The 22,721-nt window shown below is 42.8% G+C and overlaps 1 protein-coding gene across 1 annotated transcript in view; it reads right to left on the bottom strand.

Moving 5' to 3' along the window:
- The window catches only part of ccdc186 (coiled-coil domain-containing protein 186), a 96,204-nt gene extending 79,222 nt beyond the window's left edge, over nucleotides 1–16,982 (bottom strand). The window contains exon 1 of the mRNA XM_080748059.1: nucleotides 16,874–16,982. The gene's annotated coding sequence lies outside the window, so the exon portion shown is untranslated. The remainder of the gene's footprint in view (nucleotides 1–16,873) is intronic.
- Nucleotides 16,983–22,721: the final 5,739 nt, after the last annotated feature.

The following is a 22,721-nucleotide window of genomic DNA, read 5'->3' as shown; positions in this document are numbered from 1 at the left end:
TCGACTAAATCAACTGTGAAAAAAAAATGGACAATAACATTTCAGACATTTCACTAAATTATGACAACTAGCCCTTACCCGTTCAAAGATATGAGCTCCAAAATGATGTGCAGTGTGTGGGTTATGGGATGTGCACTGTGCACACAGTATATGAGGGATGGAAAGTAACTTTAACTGGTGCTTGCATGATGTAGGAGCATCAATGTAAGAAACCTGTTTCGTTTAATGGCTACAGAGATACTGTCCCCCCCCCCCAGCCCGCCCGCCCACCCGCCCGCACACACACCCGCCTGCCTGCGCACACACACACACACACACACACACACACACACACACACACACACACACACAGAGCTGGTTAAACATTTTGCCTCAAGCTAGATGCAGAATAGATGTGCCTCATGCTAGATGCAGAATAGATAGTAGATACACCATAAAAATGCTAATATACAGCATACGATTTGTGAAAGTGACAAATGGGTTTCACAGTTATGTCAGGTGTGTTCATATGCTAATGGTGATGCGATTTCAGATCAATTGCTCCAGCCACTGAGGAGAAACGCTGTGACAGACAGACAGACACTCACTCAGACATTCGCAAAATTATAGTATAGATAGGCTCTGAGTCTGACTAAAACTAAACGTGCTGAAAACATTTAGATCAGTATTGATAGTGGACTTTAGACTCATTTCTTTAGACTCTTTAGACTTATTTCCAAAGCTTTTTACCCCTGCTTTCATTGTGATTTTTGAGCGGTGCAAACCGCTCCTATAAGTGGCTGTGTGTGTGTCCGTAGCCTTTTTCCTCAGCGTTTTGCTATAGTAAAATGTGTGTGCGTAGCATCATGTTTTTCTAGTGATGTCATATGTCGTATGTCTGTAGCCTTTTTCCTCAGCGTTTTGCCATAGCAAAACGTGTGTGTGTAGCATAGCCTGTACATCCTAGACTCAAATCCTAGTCTGAAGATGTTATGCAAGCACGACCACCGCTCACTTCACATTGGGTGTGATTTTTTTTCTTTTTTTACAGTAACTACTACTGCTGCACACATATTTATTGAGTGACAATAATCTCACAAAAACAGAGATGTGTGAGATCCTGGAGGATATGAACGTGCCAATGTTTGCAGACGGAAACAAGCAGCTCAGCTGTTACAGACTTCCACTTACCCACGTCCTCTCTAGACCTCTACGCAGTACAACATCTGTTATTCATTCATGATTCCATTTCTACACCGACTCTCAGAGTTACATTACCACTGTGCGTGTGTGTGCGTGTGTGTGTGTGTGTGTGTGTGTGTGTGTGTGTGTGTGTGTGTGTGTGTGTGTGTGTGTGTGTGTGTGGGTGTGTGTGTGGGGCTGTCACGATATGACATTTTACATGACGATTAATTGTCACTCAAATAATTGGTGATTAACGATTTAATTGTGTTTTTGTCGTTGATAATTACATTTCTGTTTGGCTTTTAGGCTTTGAAGTTGTACATGGTAGATATGACACATAACCTAAATATACAAAGAAATTACTGACATATTTGACAACTTACTACTTAAAAAATAACTTTGATAGTGGAAATAGCCGATCTACAAGCTCACAACGCGTCGCGACGCGTTGTGAGCTTGTAGATCTGCTATTTCCACTATTTCAGAATTTTTTCAACATTCACGATTATGACGATTATGACAAAATAATTGCGATAATGTCAAATAATCACGATTAGACGATTATGTAATAATTGTGACAGCCCTATGTGTGTGTGTGTGTGTGTGTGTGTGTGTGTGTGTGTGTGTGTGTGTGTGTGTGTGTGTGTGTGTGTGTGTGTGTGTGTGTGTGTGTGTGTGTGTGTCTGTGCGTGCGTGCGTGCGTGCGTGCGTGCGTGCGTGCGTGCGTGCGTGCGTGCGTGCGTGCGTGCGTGCGTGCGTGCGTATGTGTGTGTATACGGGACAAACAGTCAGTGAGTCAGAAGAGCAGAGATGGAATGGTTGCTTTAGTTTGATGGATAAAACACATGACTGGTTGTCATTAATTATCCTGGGCAGCACAGCTAGCACTGCTCTGACCTTTATAGAAGCAGACCTACTGTACATCTACAGTCCTCTGTGTTGTACTGTATACTGTACATAGGCCTGTCACAATTATTACTGTACATCATTGTCTAATCACAATTATTTTGTCATAATCGTCATAATCGTTTGTTTCCATGTCAACAATTTCATATATTTTCAAACATTTTCAGAAATACTGGAAATAGCAAATCTACAAGCTCACAACACGACATGATGTGTGTCTGTGAGCTTGTAGATCGTCTATTTCCACTATCAATGTTCTTCTTAAAGAATAAAGTTGTCAAATATGTCAGTCATTTCTTTGTATATTTAGGTTATGTGTCATACCTACAATGTGCTATGGGGAGAAATTTGTCTTCAAAGCCTACAAGCCAAACAGAAATGTAATTGTCAACTACAAAAACACTGATCATAATCGACAGACAACTGTATGTGGTAAATGGTGCATTTATATTTATCCAAAGAGCTTTAGATAGATTGAATGTGCATTACATTCACCCATTCACACACACATTCAAACCATTAGGGGCTCAGAGTCTTGCTCAAGGACACTTCCACACGCACCAACTCTGGGGGGAGCCCGGGATCGAACTGGGAAGCTCGTGGTTCCCATCCGGCCACTCTACCCCTGAGCCACTGCTGCCCCGTATGTGTGTGAGCTGAGTACTGACCACAGACTGTGAAACAACAGGGGCGAAGGAAGCGGTGTATTATATTTTATTTGATTGTAACCCATTTAGGCCTAGAATTATTGAATGCTTTAACCAGTGAAAAATAGCAGATATACAAGCTCACAGCGCGGCACCGAGTGCCGCGCTGCAAGCTTGTAGATCTGCTATTTTTGAAAAGGTTGTGAAAATGTGTGCAAATCTTTGACTATTATGTATTTTCAAAGCGAACATTTGTAACTCAAATTTTGCTTCTGGGTGGTCCCTGGAACTAGATATTTTGAGATGCGGGTCCGTGGCCAAATAAATATCATTTTGGGGGTCCTTCACATGAAAAGGTTTGAGAACCACTGACATAGTAGTCTCTCAAGAACAGACTAACTGAGCCCCAGTTAAGTGAAAAGGACCTTTTCTTTGACGATGGCTGGCCAGATTGCTGACATAGAAACACAGGTTTTTCAAAAAACCTTAGAAGGATTCAAAAAACACTTATAGAATCGGGTCAAAATTCTAATTTTCAAGATTTTTCAAAAATAGCAGATCTACAAGCTCGCAGCACGGTACTTGGTGCCGCGCTGTGAGCTTGTATATCTGCTATTTTTCAATAGTTAAAGCACAAAATAATGATACACAAGATTGAGGGGGGGTTTAGGCTTTGTAAAAAAAAGAAAATCAGTGAGCTATCTACAAAGCTCACAGCGCGCCATGATCCACCATTTCTGTTTTTGTAAACGTTTAAACTTTATGAATGAAGATTCTTCCACAGATACAGATGACAACGGAAAAGATTACGACGATTTACGCAAAGATAATCGTGACGATCTCAAATGCCTTGCGTCGGGGGGGTGATTATGTAATGTGAGAAGAGTGACGGTCCTTTTAACAGCTAGACACAGCGACAAAGGTCAAATCCTTCACTCTCGCTCACACACACACACACACACACACACACAATAGAGGGTGCGGTGCCGTATGACATGGATGCAAATGTGATGAAATTCTAGTTGCGCTGCTGTGTTGTCTTTAGTGAAAGTCAGTCTTGGTGGGTGTGTGTTAGAGAGGGCAGACACACATACACACACACGCACACGCACACGCACACACACACACACACACACACACACACACACACACACACACACACACACACACACACACACACACACACGCACACACCCCCAGGCACTCTGATACTCACTACCTGTATACCTATCTCTGGTCCATTCAGAGAAAACCTCAGCTTGTGTGTGTGTGACACTCGTAAGACAAAAGGCTATTACATAGTTCTTCTACCAGTAAGACTCCCTAATCGGGAGATAAAGGCATGTATTATACACACTGCAAAAGGAAGAGCTAGAAGAGGGGCATGTGAGAAATCAGGGGTGGAGGTTGTGGTTTGCCAGCCAAGGAGGACTGGGTTGTGTGTATATGCGTGCATGCGTGCGTTCGTATACTTTGACCAGAGCACTATAAATCCAGATTACACAATCAACGCAGGGACAAACAACACACAACTTGAGAAGCCGTTTTCAATCGACACTTGAACCTTCCTTTGGCTGGCCTGGATAACGTTAAGAGTTCAAAGTCTTAAAAGTGCTTGAATGTAATGTTAAAAACACATTTATATTAATCACGAAACGACCACAATCAGGCATTGTAAAGTAAGCCTTGTCAAGCCATGCATGCAGATGTGCAAGCTCGCAGCATGGCACGAAGTGAGGCACTGTGAGCTTGTAGCTCTGCTATCGCCAACGCAATATGCTAACATGACACAGATGCTTTCCAGGTTAGGATGGGTGCCAAACAACATTATAGGGGATTGTTTGAACTTGACCTACTGAGGTAATAGTAGTAGCCTACCGGTATGCATCTTGTTTTCCAAAGTTGTGCCACAACACGACAAACATAATCCAGCAAAAGAAAATCATGTTTTTCCCCCTCTCAATGTTCTCTCTGAACCTGATCTGTTATTTATTTCAATATTGAAAGTGATTCCTTCTGTGCTGGCCCATATATCACCTATCACATTCAACCGAAGACATGTTGAAGAAAAATTGGCAACAATTGGGATACAGTTCTTCTAACTGTGTAACACCATCTTCTCAAGACATGTTTAACTGGAAGCTTTTTTGGGGGGGGGATAAGAAAAGCTGTCTTGCATTTCACAAGATATATTTCTCAATCATTTGTTTTTTTAACGCATATTTTCATTTTCTTCCTCATTTAACTGAGTCATGCCCCCATTTCACATTTTTGCATTTCACAAGATATATTTCTCAAATAGTTTTTTTTTTTCTTTTTTTTCAACGCATATTTCAATTTCTTCCTCATTTAACCCTTCGTATTGAGTCATGCCTCCGTTTACTTCCCCATTAATCATTCAGAATGCTGGTATGGAGGGACATGATTGATTGATGTCATTACAGACACAGTTTAACTTTTTCACTCTATCAAATGTCTCTGCCAAAAAATAGCTGATCTACAAGCTCACAACGCCTGTGAGCTTGTAGATCTGCTATTTTTTGGCAAATGTTTCCGCTCCAGGATAATGGATTTTTATTTTCTTTTTCTTTTTTTAAGATTTGTTTTGGGGCTTTTTATGCCTTTATTTGACAGGACAGTAGACTGACAGGAAATGGGGAGAGAGATGGGGAATGACATGTGGCAAATGTCGTCGGGATCACCGAGTGCCGCGCTGCGAGCTTGTAGATCTGCTATTTTTGGAAAAAGTTGTGAAAATGTGTGCAAATCTTTGAATGTGTGTATTTTCAAAGCGAATGTTTGTAACTCAAATTTTGCTTCTGGGTGGTCCCTGGAACTAGATATTTTGAAATGGGGGTCCGTGGCCAAATAAATATCATTTTGGGGGTCCTTCACATGAAAAGGTTTGAGAACCACTGACATAGTAGTCTCTCAAGAACAGACTAACTGAGCTCCATTTAAGTGAAAAGGACCTTTTTTTTGACGATGGGTGGCCAGATTGCTGACATAGAAACATAGGGTTTTTCAAAAAACCTTAGAAGGATTCAAAACAAAAGACACTTATAGAATCGGGTCAAAATTCTAATTTTCACGATTTTTCAAAAATAGCAGATCTACAAGCTCGCAGCGCGGCACTCAGTGCCGCGCTGTGAGCTTGTATATCTGCTATTTTTTATATTTAAAGCATAAAATATTGCGTCATGATGTGTTCAGGCCTAAATGGGTTAACTGGCAGCACTAGTCTTGAGCCTACACAACCAACTACAGTAAACCATTACAATATAAAAGTCCATTTCCTTGAGCAGGAAAGTGCTGTGTCAGCAGCATTACAGCTAAATCATTATTGCATCATCAGATTCAAGGCCCTCTTGACTTCTGACAGACTGTACTGGAATTAGTCCCACCGCTATTATCACATTATCGCCCAATAGCAATTATTTGACACGATTGCAAATATTTATTTGCATAACTGTCGTCATCATTTCTATGTTGAAAAATGTTCATGTATTGTCCAACATGTTCAATAATAGAGGAAATCGCATATCTACAAGCTCAAAGTGTGGCATGATGTGACACATTTGTATTTGAATTTTCATATATGCCCTGTGCACCTTACATAGCACATTTTCTTTTCTTTTCAATCATAATTTTCCAACGACAGAAATCATTAACCACAATTTTTAGGGTGACAATTTATCATCAAGTAATAAGTCATAATTGTGGAAAACCCTAATTTACAAATTAAAAGTTAGGCGTTTGGCAGACACTCTTAACTCATTCGTAGTTTACGGCCGAGGAGCCCGAAGTTTTTTCTATGTCTTTCACTGCTGGCTTCTCCTACCTGTTAAAGCGGCCGCTAATCCAGTTCCCATCGTGCGTGATCGGACACTGCTATGCATCGTGTGTTCACGTATTCCATCAGCTTCTCAAATCCTTTTATTTGTTTTCAATTGATCAATAAGTTCTCCGTCTGTAAGCTGCCGTGTTTACACAGAAAGCCAACGAATAGAGGATAGAGGACGGACAGCCGCTTCCGGTTTACGGTCTCAATGTTAACTGGTCCGCTCAATAATGTGTCCGTGTAGAAACCTATCACGGAGCATTACCGGTAGTTCCGGCCTATTTTAGTTCCGCTTCGATAAAAACATTTTTTTTTATTAAAGCTTATTAAATCTTCGGGTTCCTCGGGCATGGCAGGGAAGGGGTATTTTTTGGCAGAGGTTGAGTTAATCCAGAGCGATTTACAGTAAGCCATATGTAAACACGTACATCCAATGCAGAGAGACAGTGTGGTGCCTCAGTAATCTAGTCTCACGGGTAAGCCAAGGACATAGTGTCAGTCTAAAGTCAAACATATCAAAATATAAATAATATGTATGTATATTGAATTTATGCAAAATGCTGTATAGGATATACCAGGTAAACTAAATAACCTGGCATCTGTCTAAACAACATGATATGATGGTCAGGCATGGACACTAAGGCTTGCCCACCTGCCCCCGGCAGGTAAATAAAACTTTCGGGCAGGTGAAGTTTGCTTTCAGGTTGCCCGACCGGGCAAGTGCTCATTTGAGAGGAGACGCAACTGTCTATAAACACAACACTGACACCAGAACGTGGCCAGCACGCTCTGTCTTCTGATCTGTGGAATGTAACAATTGTGAAACCATAGCCATATTAAATCATAGCTATGTAGGTATTTGGATTTGGAGGTATTGAGGTATGACATTTTTTATCGCACAGCCTCAAAGTAAAAAAAAAAGTGTTAAATTGAGCGGTAATTCAAATCTTACCTATCATTTTATATTGGACAATTTACTTTTCGGGCAAGTGGGCTTGACCTTTGGGCAAGTAGAACATGACCTGTACTTGCCCGATGGACAAGTGCCTATGAGACCTTAGTGTCAACCCCTGATGGTTCAAACTTCTTGTCTCACACGCACATCCAACAGAAACGACATAGGGACCAACACACAAAGCCAGACGTACAGTAGGAGCGCTTATCACCGTTCAAAAACACATTCTGTTCACTTGAAAGGATCAACCAAGCAGCCTTCAAGCATAGTTTGTGCTGTGAGTCAATTAAGCCAACAGAGTCATTAGATCATGGAATTTCTCCCTAACAATATAGGCTAGCCCCATAAAGAACCTCACCCGTCGCTGCATGCTGTTGTGCTCCGAGATGAGGTCCTAAAAAGATGGCGCAGCGATCGCTGGACTGCCTCCAAATCAAAGTTGGAAAACACATGAAACAAAATTTTATCCAAAAAGTAAAGGTAGTTCCGAGCTCCCAGACTCTGATGACCTAACCTCGGTACATAAAACATGAACTACGGCATGAAACAACCCCTTAAATCGCTAGTTTTGTAATGTTTTCCCATTCAACTGGAACTCCCCCGGTGGCAGTTGCCTGTATCTGCTACAATGGGAAAGATGCAGTACTTGCACCTGCCGCCGGGGGCTTTTCTGAATTTAATGAGACTAAATAAGCGATTTAAACCGGTTTCCTAACACTGCAGTTCATGTTTTATGTACCGAGGTTAGGTCATCACAGTCTGGGAGCTCGGAACTACCTTTACTTTTTGGATAAAGTTTTGTTTTGTGTGTTTTCCAACTTTGAGGCGGAGGCAGTCCAGCGATCGCTGCGCCATCTTTTTAGGACCTCATCTCGGAGCACAACAGTATGCAGCGACGGGTGAGGTTCTTTATGGGGCTAGATATAGGCCAACTCATAGTCTTCCCTAGCAGTACACAGCCAGAACAAATATGCTACCTAGGTCTTCAACAGGAGGTCCTCCTCCGAGCCAAATCTTTTCCCACAACGTTGTAAGCTTGTAGATCGGCTATTTTCAGGCAGAAGGGTTTTGCAAATAGCGGTTGAAAAGAGCAGACTAAGTTATGTACATGCTTTCTAAGTATTGAGGGTTTAAGTGGTTTGACTGTCTGAAAATACACATTAACATGAATCCAACACAACGCTACACAAGGGTAGTGTCGTCAAACAAGTCTATGAATCTATCTATAAAATGTATGACATTTTTTAAATGTGCAAGACAAATGTATGCATTAGAGGGGGGTCCCTGCTTCATCACTCTCCCTCTCCCTCTCGGCTAAAGCTTGATACCCCTGGGCTACAGTGCTTACAAAGTCAGGTTACTGTGTCAATTTTATGACACATTGTTATGTAACCATAAAACAACATGAAACAAATGTAACCAGAGATGTATCCATGTACCATTTCCTCCTTCCCCATACCGATACTTACTTTGAGACACCCATAACTTGCATATTGGATACACAGAGTACCGTCTCCATACCAGTGTGAAATCAAGACAAATCTAGGACAGTGGTAGGGCTGTCACAATTATTACATAATCGTCTAATCGTGATTATTTGACATAATCGTGATTATTTTTCATAATCGTCATAATCGTTTCCATGTAAACAATTGTGGAAATAGCAGATCTACAAGCTCACAACGCGTCGACTCGCGATGAATGTTCTTTTTTAAGTATAAAGTTGTCAAATATGTCAGTAATTTATTTGTATATTTAGGTTTATGTGTCATATCTACCATGTGCAACTTCAAAGCCTAAAAGCCAAACAGAAATGTAATTGTCAACGACAAAAACACAATTAAATCGTTAATCGCAATTATTTGAGAGAAAATTAATCGTCATGTAAAATGCCATAATCGTGACAGCCCTAGACCTAGGTTCTCAAAGTGGGGTCCAGGGACCCCCTGGGGTTCCTTGAGGTGGTTCCAAATGGACCCTTACACCCTTAGAAATGGACCCTTACAGGTTTGATTGAATGAATACTTCATCATAATTAGAAGTTCACATAGGAAAAACACAGTACAGTTTAGATACAAGGGCTATACTAATAGGATTTAAACCACAAGAAAGCTCGGTCCATTTGGTTCCATTTGTACACTCAGAGTTGCAGCTACAGGTTACACAGTGTTTCCCAAACTTTTTTCTGCCAGGGTACACTGTTCATAGCCAAAAGATCCCAGGGTACACTGTTCATAGCCACAAGATCCCAGGACACACTGTTCATAGCCACAAGATCCCAGGGTACACTGTTCATAGCCAAAAGATCTCAGGGCACACTGTTCATAGCCACAAGATCCCAGGGCACACTGTTCATAGCCACAAGATCCCAGGGCACACTGTTCATAGCCAAAAGATCTCAGGGCACACTGTTCATAGCCACAAGATCCCAGGTCACACTGTTCATAGCCAAAAGATCTCAGGGCACACTGTTCATAGCCAAAAGATCTCAGGGCACACTGTTCATAGCCAAAAGATCCCAGGGTACACTGTTCATAGCCAAAAGATCTCAGGGCACACTGTTCATAGCCAAAAGATCCCAGGGTACACTGTTCATAGCCAAAAGATCTCAGGGCACACTGTTCATAGCCAAAAGATCCCAGGTCACACTGTTCATAGCCACAAGATCTCAGGGCACACTGTTCATAGCCAAAAGATCCCAGGGTACACTGTTCATAGCCAAAAGATCCCAGGGCACACTGTTCATAGCCACAAGATCCCAGGGCACACTGTTCATAGCCACAAGATCCCAGGGCACACTGTTCATAGCCACAAGATCCCAGGGTACACTGTTCATAGCCAAAAGATCCCAGGGCACACTGTTCATAGCCACAAGATCCCAGGGCACACTGTTCATAGCCACAAGATCCCAGGGTACACTGTTCATAGCCAAAAGATCCCAGGGTACACTGTTCATAGCCAAAAGATCCCAGGGTACACTGTTCATAGCCACAAGATCCCAGGGTACACTGTTCATAGCCAAAAGATCCCAGTGCACACTGTTCATAGCCACAAGATCTCAGGGTACACTGTTCATAGCCACAAGATCCCAGGGTACACTGTTCATAGCCACAAGATCCCAGGGTACACTGTTCATAGCCACAAGATCCCAGGGCACACTGTTCATAGCCACAAGATCCCAGGGTACACTGTTCATAGCCACAAGATCTCAGGGTACACTGTTCATAGCCACAAGATCCCAGGGTACACTGTTCATAGCCACAAGATCCCAGGGTACACTGTTCATAGCCAAAAGATCCCAGGTCACACTGTTCATAGCCAAAAGATCCTAGGGTACACTGTTCATAGCCACAAGATCCCAGGGTACACTGTTCATAGCCACAAGATCCTAGGGCACACTGTTCATAGCCAAAAGATCCTAGGGCACACTGTTCATAGCCACAAGATCCTAGGGCACACTGTTCATAGCCACAAGATCCCAGGACACACTGTTCATAGCCACAAGATCCTAGGGCACACTGTTCATAGCCACAAGATCCCAGGACACACTGTTCATAGCCACAAGATCCCAGGGTACACTGTTCATAGCCAAAAGATCCTAGGGTACACTGTTCATAGCCACAAGATCCCAGGGTACACTGTTCATAGCCAAAAGATCCCAGGGTACACTGTTCATAGCCAAAAGATCCCAGGTCACACTGTTCATAGCCAAAAGATCCTAGGGTACACTGTTCATAGCCACAAGATCCCAGGGTACACTGTTCATAGCCACAAGATCCTAGGGCACACTGTTCATAGCCAAAAGATCCTAGGGCACACTGTTCATAGCCACAAGATCCCAGGGTACACTGTTCATAGCCAAAAGATCCTAGGGTACACTGTTCATAGCCACAAGATCCTAGGGCACACTGTTCATAGCCACAAGATCCTAGGGCACACTGTTCATAGCCAAAAGATCCTAGGGTACACTGTTCATAGCCACAAGATCCCAGGGTACACTGTTCATAGCCAAAAGATCCCAGGGTACACTGTTCATAGCCAAAAGATCCCAGGTCACACTGTTCATAGCCAAAAGATCCTAGGGTACACTGTTCATAGCCACAAGATCCCAGGGTACACTGTTCATAGCCACAAGATCCTAGGGCACACTGTTCATAGCCAAAAGATCCTAGGGCACACTGTTCATAGCCACAAGATCCTAGGGCACACTGTTCATAGCCACAAGATCCCAGGACACACTGTTCATAGCCACAAGATCCTAGGGCACACTGTTCATAGCCACAAGATCCCAGGACACACTGTTCATAGCCACAAGATCCCAGGGTACACTGTTCATAGCCAAAAGATCCTAGGGCACACTGTTCATAGCCACAAGATCCCAGGGCACACTGTTCATAGCCAAAAGATCCCAGGGTACACTGTTCATAGCCAAAAGATCCCAGGGTACACTGTTCATAGCCACAAGATCCCAGGACACACTGTTCATAGCCACAAGATCCCAGGGTACACTGTTCATAGCCAAAAGATCTCAGGGCACACTGTTCATAGCCACAAGATCCCAGGGCACACTGTTCATAGCCAAAAGATCTCAGGGCACACTGTTCATAGCCACAAGATCCCAGGTCACACTGTTCATAGCCAAAAGATCTCAGGGCACACTGTTCATAGCCAAAAGATCTCAGGGCACACTGTTCATAGCCAAAAGATCCCAGGGTACACTGTTCATAGCCAAAAGATCTCAGGGCACACTGTTCATAGCCAAAAGATCCCAGGGTACACTGTTCATAGCCAAAAGATCCCAGGGTACACTGTTCATAGCCAAAAGATCCCAGGTCACACTGTTCATAGCCACAAGATCTCAGGGCACACTGTTCATAGCCAAAAGATCCCAGGGTACACTGTTCATAGCCAAAAGATCCCAGGGCACACTGTTCATAGCCACAAGATCCCAGGGCACACTGTTCATAGCCACAAGATCCCAGGGCACACTGTTCATAGCCACAAGATCCCAGGGTACACTGTTCATAGCCAAAAGATCCCAGGGTACACTGTTCATAGCCACAAGATCCCAGGGTACACTGTTCATAGCCACAAGATCCCAGGGTACACTGTTCATAGCCACAAGATCCCAGGGTACACTGTTCATAGCCAAAAGATCCCAGGGTACACTGTTCATAGCCAAAAGATCCCAGGGTACACTGTTCATAGCCAAAAGATCCCAGGGTACACTGTTCATAGCCACAAGATCCCAGGGTACACTGTTCATAGCCAAAAGATCCCAGTGCACACTGTTCATAGCCACAAGATCTCAGGGTACACTGTTCATAGCCACAAGATCCCAGGGTACACTGTTCATAGCCACAAGATCCCAGGGTACACTGTTCATAGCCACAAGATCCCAGGGCACACTGTTCATAGCCACAAGATCCCAGGGTACACTGTTCATAGCCACAAGATCTCAGGGTACACTGTTCATAGCCACAAGATCCCAGGGTACACTGTTCATAGCCACAAGATCCCAGGGTACACTGTTCATAGCCAAAAGATCCCAGGTCACACTGTTCATAGCCAAAAGATCCCAGGGTACACTGTTCATAGCCAAAAGATCCCAGGTCACACTGTTCATAGCCAAAAGATCCTAGGGTACACTGTTCATAGCCACAAGATCCCAGGGTACACTGTTCATAGCCACAAGATCCTAGGGCACACTGTTCATAGCCAAAAGATCCTAGGGCACACTGTTCATAGCCACAAGATCCTAGGGCACACTGTTCATAGCCACAAGATCCCAGGACACACTGTTCATAGCCACAAGATCCTAGGGCACACTGTTCATAGCCACAAGATCCCAGGACACACTGTTCATAGCCACAAGATCCCAGGGTACACTGTTCATAGCCAAAAGATCCTAGGGTACACTGTTCATAGCCACAAGATCCCAGGGTACACTGTTCATAGCCAAAAGATCCCAGGGTACACTGTTCATAGCCAAAAGATCCCAGGTCACACTGTTCATAGCCAAAAGATCCTAGGGTACACTGTTCATAGCCACAAGATCCCAGGGTACACTGTTCATAGCCACAAGATCCTAGGGCACACTGTTCATAGCCAAAAGATCCTAGGGCACACTGTTCATAGCCACAAGATCCCAGGGTACACTGTTCATAGCCAAAAGATCCTAGGGTACACTGTTCATAGCCACAAGATCCTAGGGCACACTGTTCATAGCCACAAGATCCTAGGGCACACTGTTCATAGCCAAAAGATCCTAGGGTACACTGTTCATAGCCACAAGATCCCAGGGTACACTGTTCATAGCCAAAAGATCCCAGGGTACACTGTTCATAGCCAAAAGATCCCAGGTCACACTGTTCATAGCCAAAAGATCCTAGGGTACACTGTTCATAGCCACAAGATCCCAGGGTACACTGTTCATAGCCACAAGATCCTAGGGCACACTGTTCATAGCCAAAAGATCCTAGGGCACACTGTTCATAGCCACAAGATCCTAGGGCACACTGTTCATAGCCACAAGATCCCAGGACACACTGTTCATAGCCACAAGATCCCAGGGTACACTGTTCATAGCCAAAAGATCCTAGGGCACACTGTTCATAGCCACAAGATCCCAGGGCACACTGTTCATAGCCAAAAGATCTCAGGGCACACTGTTCATAGCCAAAAGATCCCAGGGTACACTGTTCATAGCCAAAAGATCCCAGGGTACACTGTTCATAGCCAAAAGATCCCAGGGTACACTGTTCATAGCCAAAAGATCCCAGGGTACACTGTTCATAGCCACAAGATCCCAGGTCACACTGTTCATAGCCACAAGATCCCAGGGTACACTGTTCATAGCCACAAGATCCCAGGTCACACTGTTCATAGCCACAAGATCCCAGGGCACACTGTTCATAGCCAAAAGATCCCAGGACACACTGTTCATAGCCAAAAGATCCCAGGGTACACTGTTCATAGCCAAAAGATCCCAGGACACACTGTTCATAGCCAAAAGATCCCAGGGTACACTGTTCATAGCCACAAGATCCCAGGTCACACTGTTCATAGCCACAAGATCCCAGGGTACACTGTTCATAGCCACAAGATCCCAGGTCACACTGTTCATAGCCACAAGATCCCAGGGTACACTGTTCATAGCCAAAAGATCCCAGGGCACACTGTTCATAGCCAAAAGATCCTAGGGCACACTGTTCATAGCCAAAAGATCTCAGGGCACACTGTTCATAGCCACAAGATCCCAGGGCACACTGTTCATAGCCAAAAGATCTCAGGGCACACTGTTCATAGCCACAAGATCCCAGGTCACACTGTTCATAGCCAAAAGATCTCAGGGCACACTGTTCATAGCCAAAAGATCTCAGGGCACACTGTTCATAGCCAAAAGATCCCAGGGTACACTGTTCATAGCCAAAAGATCTCAGGGCACACTGTTCATAGCCAAAAGATCCCAGGGTACACTGTTCATAGCCAAAAGATCCCAGGGTACACTGTTCATAGCCAAAAGATCCCAGGTCACACTGTTCATAGCCACAAGATCTCAGGGCACACTGTTCATAGCCAAAAGATCTCAGGGCACACTGTTCATAGCCAAAAGATCCCAGGGTACACTGTTCATAGCCAAAAGATCTCAGGGCACACTGTTCATAGCCAAAAGATCCCAGGGTACACTGTTCATAGCCAAAAGATCCCAGGGTACACTGTTCATAGCCAAAAGATCCCAGGTCACACTGTTCATAGCCACAAGATCCCAGGGCACACTGTTCATAGCCAAAAGATCTCAGGGCACACTGTTCATAGCCACAAGATCCCAGGTCACACTGTTCATAGCCAAAAGATCTCAGGGCACACTGTTCATAGCCAAAAGATCTCAGGGCACACTGTTCATAGCCAAAAGATCCCAGGTCACACTGTTCATAGCCAAAAGATCTCAGGGCACACTGTTCATAGCCAAAAGATCTCAGGTCACACTGTTCATAGCCAAAAGATCTCAGGGCACACTGTTCATAGCCAAAAGATCTCAGGGCACACTGTTCATAGCCAAAAGATCTCAGGGCACACTGTTCATAGCCAAAAGATCCCAGGTCACACTGTTCATAGCCAAAAGATCCCAGGACACACTGTTCATAGCCAAAAGATCTCAGGTCACACTGTTCATAGCCAAAAGATCTCAGGGCACACTGTTCATAGCCAAAAGATCTCAGGGCACACTGTTCATAGCCAAAAGATCTCAGGGCACACTGTTCATAGCCAAAAGATCCCAGGACACAGGGTTTTAAAAGTCCTTAAATTGTGACTTCACTGTCAAATTTCAAAGGGCACACCAAAGCATCTCAAAGGGAACACCAAAGCTTCTCAAAGGGCACACCAAAGGTCTGTGGCACAGCGGTTGAGAAACATTGTCAGCTAAAGACTTGAATGTGACAACAGCAACTGTTATAATAGCCTATAATGTGAAACACTTGTCACGTAGGCTATTAGTCTGACTGACTGCTTTCAGTTACCAGTTACTTTTTGAGTAATTGAATAATTACAATACAAAACACACATTTAGCCACTCCATCCTCATTTAAAATTTGCCCATTTGAAGTTGAAATGACCTGTTCATCATCATCATCACAAATAAAGAGCTGTGTCAGGTGCATCTATCTATCTATATGCATGTCATAAACATAAAGCTGTCACTTTAGCTATAGCATGTTGCTAGCATTATATGCTCACTATAATAGTGTGTCACTGTCCCTTAAACATACACTATTATCACACTGGCATAAATGTGCATGTCATAAAGTGGATGGTTCTCAAAGTGGATTCCAGGGGCTCTGTGGGTTCCTTTAAGGGGGTCTAAATTGACCCATACAAGTCTGTAACTCTGACAGTGTACAAATGGAACCAAATGGACCCGTGAGGGTCCATTTGTACACTGTCAGAGTTAAGGGGGAGACCTTGAAATGTGACAGTTTGAGAAACCCTGTCATAAAGCTGTCACTTTAGCTATAGCATGAAGCTGCAGCTACAGCATCATTATGCTCACTATACAAATACAATAGTGTCACAATCCCATGCACAACATTATCACATTGCGATAAATAATGTCCTTTTAACGACAACACAAACACACACACACACACACACACGCACACACACACACGCACACAGGCACGCAGCACGACAAGTGTAACCTACTAGTGACGTTAGCTGTAGCTCTACAGCTGTAGTGTTAGCATTGTTGTGGCTTCTTTAGCTTGTCTGCTAACATCAGCTGTGTGGTGATATTGTTATCATGTGTGTATGTGTGTGACATAAACAAACAGAAGGGTGTTAAACGTGTTGTTGACTCACCGTGCTCGGCAGCTCCATGTCAGTAGATATGGTAGATAGATAGATAGAGAAGGAGATGTTGTGTTAAACCACAGACTGTAGTTACCATACAGTGTTCTGTCTGACTGACACTCTGGTGATGATCAGATATGTTGTGTTTTGGAGCGTTCACACCTGACACGACAACACGCGCTGCGTAAGCACACTGCACTTCCGCTAAGCCGGATTTCAGAATAAAACCGAGTTTTAGATACAACATATGGGATATATAAAGGCCCATTCCCACTGGGCCAGATAACAGATAAAAAAAAATCTTCCAGATATGTTTCCATTGCAGTGGATGGTAGATACAGATACAAATATATCTGTCACAGATATATTTTTTTATCTGTGACAGATATCGGCCTATAGCCTATATTTTTTATCTGTATCTACCATCCACTTCAAGATATCTGGAGAACGAGATATTTTTATCTGTTATCTGTCTGATTAATCGCATATACATATTTGAGCTCAATTAAAAATCTTCATTAAAATTCTTTTTTTAATGAAGATTTCCCTTCTTTTTTTAATGAAGATTTCCCATCGACTGGCGGTCTGATTGGCTTCTCCCATTGCGTGCAGTGGGGTTGTGTTGACTGTAGTGCTGGTTGGTACACCAGTATGGTAGGTAGGTATTTTTGACACATGTGTAAACACCCAGGATTTGAACCCAGGTCTCCCACATGGAAGTCTGACTTCTTAACCACTGGTCCAAAGGGTTATCTCTGTGGTCCAGGGGAGATACTAGACTTTTGAAGCCATCAGGCTGAGGCAGTGAGTCACTCTGCTACACTCACCCCCCCTTTTGACCTCCTCTCACGGGGAAACCCGATTCGGGTCACGGCACCATTGTAACCACTATAGGCCAAAGGGATAATATTGTGAAGGTAGCAAATCTACAAACTGAGACGTTGTGAGCTTGTCGATCGGCTATTTTCAAAAGAAATTTACCATTCGAGGGTCGTGGGTTGTTGTCATCTTTGCCTCGTGCCACAACCCTGAAACAGTGGTAAATCAACCAACAACCCACTCCCTCTCATGGTGGCTTATGTAATGGCTTACATAGGTTTTCTTAACTGTCATCTGGAAATGAAAATCATGTGGGGACCCCCCTGGGGGTCCCAACCCACAGTGTGAGAAGTTGAACCACACGTCCATATTATAGACAACCCTGATGCAGTAGGCTGTTTTGTCTGAAGAGACTCCTTCCTCAGTAAACATGGTGCAGGTGCCCCGCTTATCCACCTTAGACCAGCCTATATGTTTACATTCTCTAGCAGCTAGGACACTGTCTTCAACCAGACATAATATATGACAACAATGTGCACTCATAATAAACTGATCCAGCCTACTCAGTCACACAGAACAAAGTTACACATAGAAGAAAGAATCATTAATCAATCAATAATACTCAACAGGAATAAAATATAATATACAAATATACTTATCCCCCTTCTTTTCAGAAAAGCTTCCACTTAATGATACATATTCATAGTCATCATAATAAAGTGAATGATATTAGCCTACTTAAAGGAGCTATAGTCAACTTTTTCATTGTAGGGCCGGCACTTTGTTTACATTCTAGTCTATAGACTAAAATGTAAACAAAGTGTCGGTCTGACAATGGCCAAAATTATTATTTTATCATTATTTTACACTTTTTGTGGTCGTTTTTGAATAGAAACACATATATGAAGCTTATTTTTTAATAAAATATTTTCGAAACATTTTTAGCATCCGTTTTTCAAGAAAAAGTTGACTATAGCTCCTTTAATATTCAACTGACAACCCTCTGCGACTCTTGAGCATTGTTTCTCAAACTTTCACATTTCAAGGTCTCCCTGCAACTCTGACAGTGTACAAATGGAACCAAATGAACCTGTTAGGGCCCATTTGGTTCCATTTGTACACTGTCAGAGTTTTATGGGTCAATTTAGACCCCCATAAAGGAACCCACAGAGTCCCTGGAATCCACTTTGAGAACCACAGGTCCTGAGCGTTAACCAATGCTCTTATTTTGAAAAGCAGAATGACAATGGTTTCCGGCCCTTGTGATCTCGTGTCCGCTGTCATGATGTATCTGTGACGTCACTACGGTGACACATCAACAAACATGGCCGCTGCTTCACACTGACATGGGGTAATTATTTTACCCCCCAAAGAGTGAAGGAAAAACAATTACCTTGTGCTATCTATTTACAGGAGGAGTTCACAACGTTTAAAACCCTCTCCCTCCTCTATTTGTAATAATATCAAGCTACAAAGTAACTCTATACACCAAAGCTGTAAAACGACTGTAAAGTGGAGTAAAAGTAAATATATTTGCCTGTCCTTGCCTCATAAGATCTAATGCCTCATTCACACTACAGATATATAGTTGAACGTTTTGCTTGGTAATTCAATGTAATCTCAATGGAAACCAGCTTTAAAGGCTGGATTCCAAGGACAGCCGACATGCCCAGCCTTTAAAGCTGGTTTCCATTGAGATTACATTGAATTACCAAGCAAAACGTTCAACTATAGGGGAGGGCGGGGTCTGTTGTGACCTTTTTTACATTTTACTCTATTACTAAACAAATACTTGCTCAATTGAGACAAAAATGCAAAGTTAATAACTTTGAGATGTCTGTCAACTATTGGTGGTGTTTATTTGATTCAATCTCAAACCTATAAGCCACAATTTCTCTTCAAAAAGAATATGTGCACCGGAACAATGGACACCGTTGGCGGGGTCCATTGTGACCCTGTATGGGCCAATTGTTCTGCTCATTCTAAATTAAATAAAACGGTTATGTTAACCATTTATTATATTTTTTAACTCATAGTATGTGTCAGAGACATGTTTTCTTTAACTTGTGTTTTACTCTTAATCTTAACCATGAAGTCAGGTAGGCCATTGTTGCAACTTCCAGGCAAAACTCATTTCCTCTTACCATCTTCACTGTGCAGTCGTCTCACCATTCATAAGAAGTAGGCCTATACTTGCAAAAAGCCTAATTATCTGTCTCATTTTCTTAGAATGATTTAATAAATAGTTAAGAGATTTGAAATGTCACATGAGACACTGCATGTAGCCTAATAAGCATAGTATAATTGATCATATCATAGGCCTATAGACTAACTAGTGGCAGTAAAGTGTTTTGCAGGCATTAGACACAAATTAAAATGAGAAAAGACAAATTCCACCAAAAACTCTGCCCAGCTGATGAGAGAAGTCTCTTTAGCCTCTATGCTAATCATTTAGCATTAGCAGCAGCTTGTTACCATAACAGGTGGGGTCGGTTGTATACCTTTGCAGGGGCTGCACAACGGACCCCTTTTGACTAAATTCACTGTAAGACCTAAAATAACATATTGCTTTTTGATACCGAGGGTTGACATAAAAGAGGACAGACAGATGATTAAAATGAGGTATATTGTGAATGTTTGACGACTGAATTCAAAGTGCTAGACGAAAATTAGCCGACAAGCTGTTGGTGAAAAGACCTGCTTGCTTGAGAGCTGGTCCCAAAATGAAATGAAATCAGCTTGGCACACATTTGCAATCGTCATGAACCGGAAGGGGCTGTCCAAAGATGTCAGAAAACTGATTGGCAGTATTTTATATGATATATTATTGGTTTAAATGAAGAATATCAACTGGCCCCACTGCACAACGGGCCCCACCCTCCCCTATATCTGTAGTGTGAATGAGGCATTAGTTATTGTGGAGATGACGAGGTTGACAATCAAAAAGATTATTTAACTCAACTTAAGTGCATTATTTATTTGAGTAAATGCAGCCTAGGAATTAATTAGCCTACTTTCCATCCCTGACAATAAATAACAGCACAGACCTTGCGCTTGATGATTAATTTGTGTTATTTGTCATACACATAATTGCAATTAACAGCCTAAAATGGCATTGGTGTTTGCCTTCTATAGACTTTGTAATTATGACAAATCAGTTAACGCATGCAAAATAGTCTATAGATAAATAAACAACACATGCTATTTCATAATGTTATAGGCCTAGGCTACTTTATTTATTTGTATTTATATCTACAAGCTTGTAGTCGTATACCTAGGCCTAGGCCTATCAGCTATTTCTACAATTTACTGTAACTGTGACAGACCTAGTTAGTTTAATCTATAAAAAAATACATATCAAGGAAACAAAATAGCCTACTGCCCTATTCTGCAAGGAGAGGAAGAGAGCAGAATCCTTTCCATTTAGAGTCAAACTGTTCATGAGGAATACAGTCAAAGCAGAGTTTGCTCAAATAAACTTTCGCAGCACCTTAATACGAACCCGGGTCTCCCGTGTGAAAGTCCTTCATATAAACCACTACGCCAGACCCTTGACATGTACAGATTTGAAGTCGTCACCCCCAGGCGGTGAGGGGGGGGGGGGGGGGGAGTGGGACTGAGTTACTAGCTAGGGCCCAAGGTGGAGGGGCCTTAATTAGTTTATATTTTAGCTATTGAAAAATAACAGATATACAAGCTCACAGCGTGGCACCGAGTCGAGCGCTGCGAGCTTGTAGATCTGCTATTTTTGAAAAGTCGTGAGAATGTGTGCAAATCTTTGAATAGGCCTAGACATTTGTACATTTGTAACTCAAATTTTGCTTCTGAGGGGGTCCCTTCCCTGGAACTAAATATTGAGATGGGGGTCCGTGGCCAAATACACATGAAAAAAGTTTAAGCACCACTGACATAGACAAGTTAGAAGGATTTGAAAAAATATACGAATTTTCAAAAACAGCAGATCTACAAGCTCACATCGCGGCACTCGATTCACATCACACAGCAGGGGCCCCACAGTGAATCCTTGTACCCAGGGCCCAGGATTTGGTGCGACACCCCTGCGGTGAGTCACCTGGCTACATCTTGACTTGAAACCAAGTAGCCAGCCGCTCTACACCTGAGCCACTGACGCCCCCAAGTGGTTAAAGTGGAGATGTTCAAAAGCAAACAGTTTGTTGGTAATACTCATCATATCGAGTGTTTCTCTCCACTTTAACTACTTGAACCCCAACAGAGACTGTAGAAAAAATGGTTTGGTGTAGATGTGGCGGAGAGAGTCGCAGCCCCAACCTGAAGCATCAAAAGTCTAGTATCTGCCCTCATTCCATAGGTATAGCCCTTTGGAGTAATGGTTAAGATATTGGACTTTCATGTGGGAGATCCGTGTTCGAAGACAGGTAGGGAGGTTTATCACCTCCGTTACATAGAGGAGATAAAGGAACAAAGCAAGTATAGAGCCAAGCGAAAGTGAAGTTTAGCCTTCTGTAGAGGATTAAATGTTAAATGTCTGAAATCAATAATACGTTTTAAATTTAAAAAAAAAACATTAATTTACACAATGCTGATGAGTAAATGAAGCTATATAGGAAATCTATGATAATGTTTGATCTGCAACAGAGTTTTAATGACTGATTTCTGACTGTTATAATAGGCCTTTTGTTTTTAGCAGTGCTCCTGGAAAGAGCTATTAAAGCTCCAACATCTGGCTTTTGTCCGAGCTCTGAAGTGTGGCCTACATCTGGTCTACACCTGGCCTACACCTGGCCTACACCTGGCCTACAAATGGCCTAAATCTGGCCTACATCTGGCCTACACCTGGCCTACATCTGGCCTAAATCTGGCCTACATCTGGCCTACATCTTGGCACAAAGTGCTCAAAGTTCATTGTACGCTTAGGGTCAGGTCACATTGGCCATGCAAGCTTTGCAGGATGCTTAATGAAATTAACTCATAAATAGCACTGCTCATTTCACACTAGATGTGATGTTTTTGCATAGTTCTGTGTATATTTGTCTGTAATGTAATGTCTCTATGAATT

Source organism: Nannobrachium achirus (genome assembly GCF_963921795.1).
Source record: "Nannobrachium achirus genome assembly, chromosome: 18".
NCBI classification, from domain to species: domain Eukaryota; kingdom Metazoa; phylum Chordata; class Actinopteri; order Myctophiformes; family Myctophidae; genus Nannobrachium; species Nannobrachium achirus.
This window is presented reverse-complemented; position numbering and strand designations above follow the sequence as displayed.